The following is a 6,755-nucleotide window of genomic DNA, read 5'->3' as shown; positions in this document are numbered from 1 at the left end:
GTAGAGACGATGAAGTAGTTAAGATTAATGACCAGGAAATACAAAAAAGACGCATTTCGAATTCTTAGGTCGATAATCCAAGACAATATAAATATTGAGGAATATATCGCACACATAATTAGAGCTGGGTGGGCGAAATGGAGATGTGCAACTGGAATTTTATGTGATCGTTGCGTACTAATGAAATTAAAGAGCAAGTTCTATAAAACAGTTGTGAGACCAGCTTTGCTTTTATGGAGCAGAATGTTGGGTGGACAAAAAAATAAACCCATAAAATGGGTGTAGCGGAGATGAGGTCGTTGAAACTAATAAGTGGCAAGACAAGAAGGGTAGAGTTGAAAAGAATCTATTCGGGAGAATTTAGATGTGATATTGATAAACGATAAAACGAGACATAGTAGACTTAAGTGGGTTAGCTATGTGTAACGTTGACTAAATACTGCATCTATTAGAAAGTATGAGTTAGTTCAAGTATAATGATTGAAAACGGTATGAAATATGGCAAAAAAGACATGGTTGGAAGTAGTCCAGAGAGATACGAGGGCTTATGGCCTCGTCGAGGATACGACCTTTAATAACGAAGAATGGCGAACTAAGTTTCATATAGCTGACCCAATTGATTGGAAAAAGGCTATAATGATGATGATGATAATGATGATTGCACTCTACAATTTCCTCCTTATCACTTTTCAACTGATTTAATGAAGGGTAATAAACTCATTTATCATGGTAGTTATTGTATGTAGATGGATCGATTATTAATTTTTAAAAAAAATTCATATAAGTGAGAGGCTCTAAACAATCAAATTAGGGCACACCTCGAAAGTTTCACTAAAACATGTTTTGATGTCGAAATATCCTCAAATTGATCATTTTGACTTCCAGATACATTGACATGAGAAAAAAATGGATTTCAAGTTTTGAAAATAGTGTATCTTGTAATGCATTTTTTGGACCGTTAATTTTCAAGATTTCCAAGTTTCATAGATCTGCTCTATCGTCACTGTTTTTTAAGCTTTAAATTTTATAACTAGAGATGAATATATATTTCAAGGTTATCATAAAGATTTCCAATATTTAAATCACATTTCTTGACAGTACTTGAAGGTATGCTTTATTTTAACTATTTAGAGCCTCAACTCTATACAAACCGCACCCTTAATTTTTTGGTAAATTTATCAAAATACATGTCAAATATCAATTATTTAACATTCTACTTGTATCTTTTCATTTAATTATGAAAATACTTATTATAATACGCATGACCATGAGTCAGAATAGTTGAAAAAAAATAAATTGTCAAATTAAAGATAAGTGCATTTTAATCAAATTTCCTTTTTTCTTTCGTTTTTAGGGGAACCACCGGTAGTTAATTTCAATTTGAGGCTGGAGAGAGGGAAAAGTTTTTCAAACGAACCTAAAAGGAAAAGGTTCGTATGAGGTGCCCTCCGGTAGGAACAAGGCATACCTCTAAAATTTGTTTGGTTTTGTAGTTTCAGTGCCGAAAACTTTATAATTGTTGAAAATCTATTTTTATATTGAGTTATAAAACTTAAAATTTTAAAAATATTACAAATTGAATAGACTTATAAACATTTTAAAACTATGGAAATAAACTGTCCAAACTATTTTAGGACTTGAAATTTATTTATCTTGAAGTTGAAATGATTAAATTGAAGAGTTTTCCAACATCGAAACACTCCCTTCGAGATTGTTGTTGTGGCGCACCTTATTTCAATAGTATAAAATTGACACCTTATATAAACTTTTTTCGAAAAAAAGCAAATCTTTGGTGAAAGAAACCAATATCAATTGAAACACAGTGCCCATGCGACCATAGCAATTGTGATCGTCAGCTGGATTCCAGAATTTATTTTGAAGGGCCGAACTTTACATATCTCATGGAGGACTTTGTATTCGGTTTGATATGTCATGGTTATATATGTTGGGTGAGGTTTGTACAAGGTACCCTCCTTATATTGTAGAAGTGAGGTCCACCTCTAAAACTTAATTAGAGATTGTAAAATTTCAAAACATGATATTGATCAAGCAAGTCTAAAAATATTAAAAAATCTTGAAAACATAACTTAATTAGAGATTGTAAAATTTCAAAACATGATATTGATCAAGCAAGTCTAAAAATATTAAAAAATCTTGAAAACATACAGTCTAGATAACTCATTACAATATGCACTATCTTTAAGATTTGAATTTTCTTTGTTTTTTCTTCATATCCATGCTCCATGCATCTTGAAATTAAGATGATCGACTGGAGGGTCTTCAAACATCAAAACACTCTCTTCTATAGGTTTTTTGAGGTGCACCTTACTTCAACAGTAGAAGGTTGCAACTTTAATTAAACTTTTTCCATAAAACATTTGGTTCTCTATTGAGATGGCAACTTGGCCAATTGAATGGCCACTCTGTGAACCCGTAGACTATGCATACAAAAAGCATATTATATAGAATTATCTACAAAGATATCATTTATCTTGTGTACATAGAGGTCACAATCATTATTGTCCCTTAAATTTTAAAATGGGTGGTTGTAATATTATTATTGAATAGACACAAAACTCCAAAAAAAATGTATCGAACTTCGTGACTTACCCCAACCCATCCAATTTGATATCTACTGAGTATAAATGATTGTGACATCTATATATAAAAAATGAATGGTTGGGAATTAATCCATAAAACAAAAAATATGATAAAAATAAAAGTAAAAAATAGAATGTATGAGAAGTAGGCAATTCGACCTGTCCAGCTCATCTACTCCCTTGATGGACTCGCCTCAAAAGAATTAAATTAGTTTTAGAAAAGGGTGGAAAAGAAATTTGTCTCAAAAAAAATAATTTAATTTTAGAGTGGTAGACATGAATTTGTCAAATTAAAGAAAATGTTTTGATGGGGTTGCGGCGCTATTAAATAAGTATAAGCCTCACCTCAAAACTCATAGAAAATTGCCGTTTTGGAGTCGGAAAAACCTCAAAGCCTAAATCTAGTGTATATTATAACACTTTATCAAGACCGTTTATTTCACCCTAAAAATAAGTGTTCATGAATCCACAAGATCTATACTATTTTTTGAATTTCAAATTCTATAGTCAGTGTTGGAAATTTATGAAGATTTCGATACCCAAAAGGCTATCCAAAGACTCGAGGTTAAACTTTACTTTGTTTTCATAAAGCCCGGATCCCACACAACCTACATCTGTAAAATAATTTTGGAGAGGGTTAGACTCGCCATAAAATAATTGAATTAACTTTTAAGAGGGGTAGAAAGGAAATTGGCCTCAAATGGATTAAATTAAAATTTTAGAGAGAGATAGCCAAGAAATGTTTCAAAAAGAAGTAAACTCATTTTTTAGAGGGGAAGAAAAGGAAATTTACTTCAAGAAAATAAATTGATTTTAGAGAGGGGCGAAAAGGAAATCCGCAGTCCAGACCTAATAAAACCTACATCCTTAAATTAATTTTAGAGGGTTAGACTCGCCTCAAAATAATTAAATTAATTTTCAAGAGGGGTAGAAGGGAAATTGGCCTCAAAAGAATTAAATTAAGTTTAGACAGGAGTAGACAGGAAATGTTTCAAAAAGAAATAAACTAATTTTACAGAGGGGCAGAAAGGAAATTTGCCTTCAAAAAATAAAGTGATTTTAGAGGGGCGTAATTTTACAGAGGGGCAGAAAGGAAAATTTCCTTCAAAAAATAAAGTGATTTTAGAGGGGGGAGAAAGGGAATCCGCACAAATAATAATACAAAAAATAAAGTGATTTTAGAGGAGGGAGAAAGGGAATCCGCCCAAATAATAATAATAATGATAAATACTTCATTTTTCGATTTGTGCGTGTCTTTCCCTTGCTCACGGGCCGTTAATCTTCACTGTATCATTTAATGTGTATCATATGTCCCCTTAAAAAGCGTTTAACTCCGTCAAAGACAAGCCTTATATAGTACTACCATTTATTTGAAACTTTAGATGTGGCACTAAAAATACTTATACTATCGCCTCCGATGCATATAAAAATGTGCCTCCGAGGCATAATTCTTATTTAGAAGTATTTTTTGGATCTCAAATCTCATCTAAGAAATAATCATTTCATTAGCATTAGAGAGGCCAAATGTTGAAGCTCATAACTGATCCGGCCTGACCCGAAATGGTGCCCGAAAATCTCCGACCCAAAAAGATCATATTTGGGCCGGCCCATTAAGAACCTTCTTTTTTTCTTTTTTTTTATCTCACTCTTCAAACTTTTTTTGTTTGTAGTAAGCCAATATATATATATATATATATTTGCTAAATATTTTTAGAGAGAGAAAGAAATATTGGTTTTTAGAGAGAGAATGGATGATTTTAGAGAGAGATTGTGTTTTTAAAAATAGAAAGAGAGAATGGGTTTTTAGAGAGAGCGATATTGGGTTTCTAAAGAGAGACTAAGTTTTTAGAGAGAGCGATATTGGGTTTCAAAAGAGATATTGGGTTTGTAGGGAGAGAGATTGGGTTTGTAGGGAGAGAGATTGGGTTTCTAGAGAGAGAGAATGTGGTTTTAGAGAGCGAAGAGAGATTAGGCTTTTAGAGAGAGAATGGGTTTTTAGATATAGATTTGGTTTCTGAAGAGAGATAATAGGCTTTTGGAGAGAGAGAATGGGTTTTTAGAGAGGAAACCATTAAGAGGTTTTAATTTTTAAAAAAATATTTTAGTATCTATTTTTTTTTAGTTTTTTTACTTACTATGAATAAAAAAAGTTTGATGAGTGAAGAAAACAATAAAATCAAAATAAACTGTCAAAGCCTCAAAGCGAATATCTCGGTTTTGACCATTACGGTTGTGAAAAAAAAAAAAAAAAAAATCCAAAGCTTAAAAATAGTGTATATTATAACACATTATCTAGAACATCTATTTCGCTTCAAAAAACAACTATTCATAAACCTATATTATTTTTTGAACTTCAAATTTCACCGTTAGTGTAAAAAATTGATTTTAGAGCCATCATGACGATTTCGATATCCATAGTGCTTTCTGAAAGACTCGATGTCAGACTTTACTTTGTTTTAAAAAATCCCATACCTTATAGAACTACATCCTTAAATTAATTTTAGAAAGGGTTAGACTCGCCTCAAAATAATTAAATTAACTTTCAAGAGGGGTAAAAGGAAATTGCCCTAACAAAATTTAAATTAAATTTAGAGAGTGGTAGACACGAAATGTTTAAAAAAGAATAAAATTATTTCTAGAGAGGGGAAGAAAAAGATATTTGCCTCAAAAAAATAAATTGATTTAAGATAGGGGCAGAAAGGAAATCCAAAGCCCAGACCTTATAGAACCTTCATGAGGGCTAAACTTGCCTCGAAAGAATTAAATTAAGTTCAAAGAGGGATAAAAAGGAAATTGGCCTATAAGGGCTAAACTTGCCTCAAAAGAATTAAATTAATTTCAAAGAGGGATAGAAAGGAAATTGGCCTCAAAATAATTAAATCTACCGAAAAAAGTAAAAAAAATTTGGACCATTTCTCGATTTGTGCGTGTCATCCTTGCGCAGGGGCCATGCTAATCTTCTCTGTATCGTTCCAATTTTATCGGATGTCTCCGAAGAGACATTCGTTTATGTCAAAGACAAGCATTATAAAAAACTACTATCTATTTGAAACTTCAGATGTGGCACTACAAATATTCCAGTGGTCCACCATCTACTTTTATTCTTTGGCCATCTCTTAGACCACTACTTCCATTACACCAAAACACAAAAAAAAAAGTGTTCACAAGATTTGTTTATGGCCTCTCCCCTGCAAATTTAGCCTCAAATCTCATTGCAATTAAAATCCAATTGTTGGGCTTCTTTCGTTGAACCTGCTAACCGCCATGGTTCTATCTAGAGAATAGATATAAATTTTTCTCAGGACTTCAAAAGAGGAGCATATATGTAGAGAGAGAGAGAGAGTTCCCTCAGGACTTGGAAAGAAGAGCACAAATGTTGAGATAGAAGTATGGGGTTTTCATTTATAGAGAGAGAGAGAGAGAGCACCCCACATTGGTACTTTTTTTTGGGCTAGGATGCCTACTATCAGCGTCCAAGGCATATAAAAATGTGCCTCCTTGGGCAAATTCCTATTTAGAAGTATTGTTAGGATCTCAAAATTCAGAATTTAACATATTCGGTACACCAATCCATCTAAAATATAACCATTTCATTAGCATTTGGGCTGCCAATGGGCTGAGGCCCGGTAAAGCTCAGAACTGATCCGACCCAGCCCGAAATTGTGCCTGGAATGGTCCGTCCTGTAAATACCATATTGGGCTGGGCCAGCGTGGGGTCGGCCCATTAAGAAGCCCCCCATTTTTTTTCCCTTTTTTTTTTTATTATTTTTTTAATCTCACTCTTTAAACTTTTCTTGTTTATAATAAGCCAAAAAATAAAAACATGCTAAATATATTTTTAGAGAGAAAAAAAATATTGGTTTCATGAGAGAGAAAGAATAATGGGTTTTAGATAGAGATGTTTTTTGAGTGAGATAATGGTTTTTCAAAGATAGAAAGAGAAATTGTGTTTTTAGAGAGAGAATGAGAGATTGGGTTTTTAGACTAAACGAGATTGAATTCTTAGAGATAACAAGAGATATTGTTTTTTTAGATAGATAAATAGAGATTGGATTTCTAGAGAAAGATAAAGAATGAATTTTAGAGAAACAAAGAGAGATTGGGTTTTTAGAGATGGAAAGAGATATTGAGTTTTTAAAGAGAGATTGAATTTTT

General features: G+C 32.4%; 1 non-coding gene across 1 annotated transcript; it reads right to left on the bottom strand.

The window, feature by feature from the left end:
- Positions 1-5,498: 5,498 nt before the first annotated feature.
- On the bottom strand, positions 5,499-5,601 carry LOC148779927 (U6 spliceosomal RNA). Its single transcript, XR_016045120.1, has one exon. It is a non-coding gene; the product is annotated as a U6 spliceosomal RNA (small nuclear RNA).
- Positions 5,602-6,755: the final 1,154 nt, after the last annotated feature.

This window comes from Amborella trichopoda, chromosome 11, assembly GCF_054954075.1.
Source record: "Amborella trichopoda isolate Santa Cruz 75 chromosome 11, AtrichopodaSantaCruz75HAP2 v2.0, whole genome shotgun sequence".
Classification (NCBI taxonomy): Eukaryota; Viridiplantae; Streptophyta; class Magnoliopsida; order Amborellales; family Amborellaceae; genus Amborella; species Amborella trichopoda.
The sequence above is the reverse complement of the archived record's forward strand: the minus strand, read 5'-3'. Positions and strand labels throughout refer to the sequence as shown.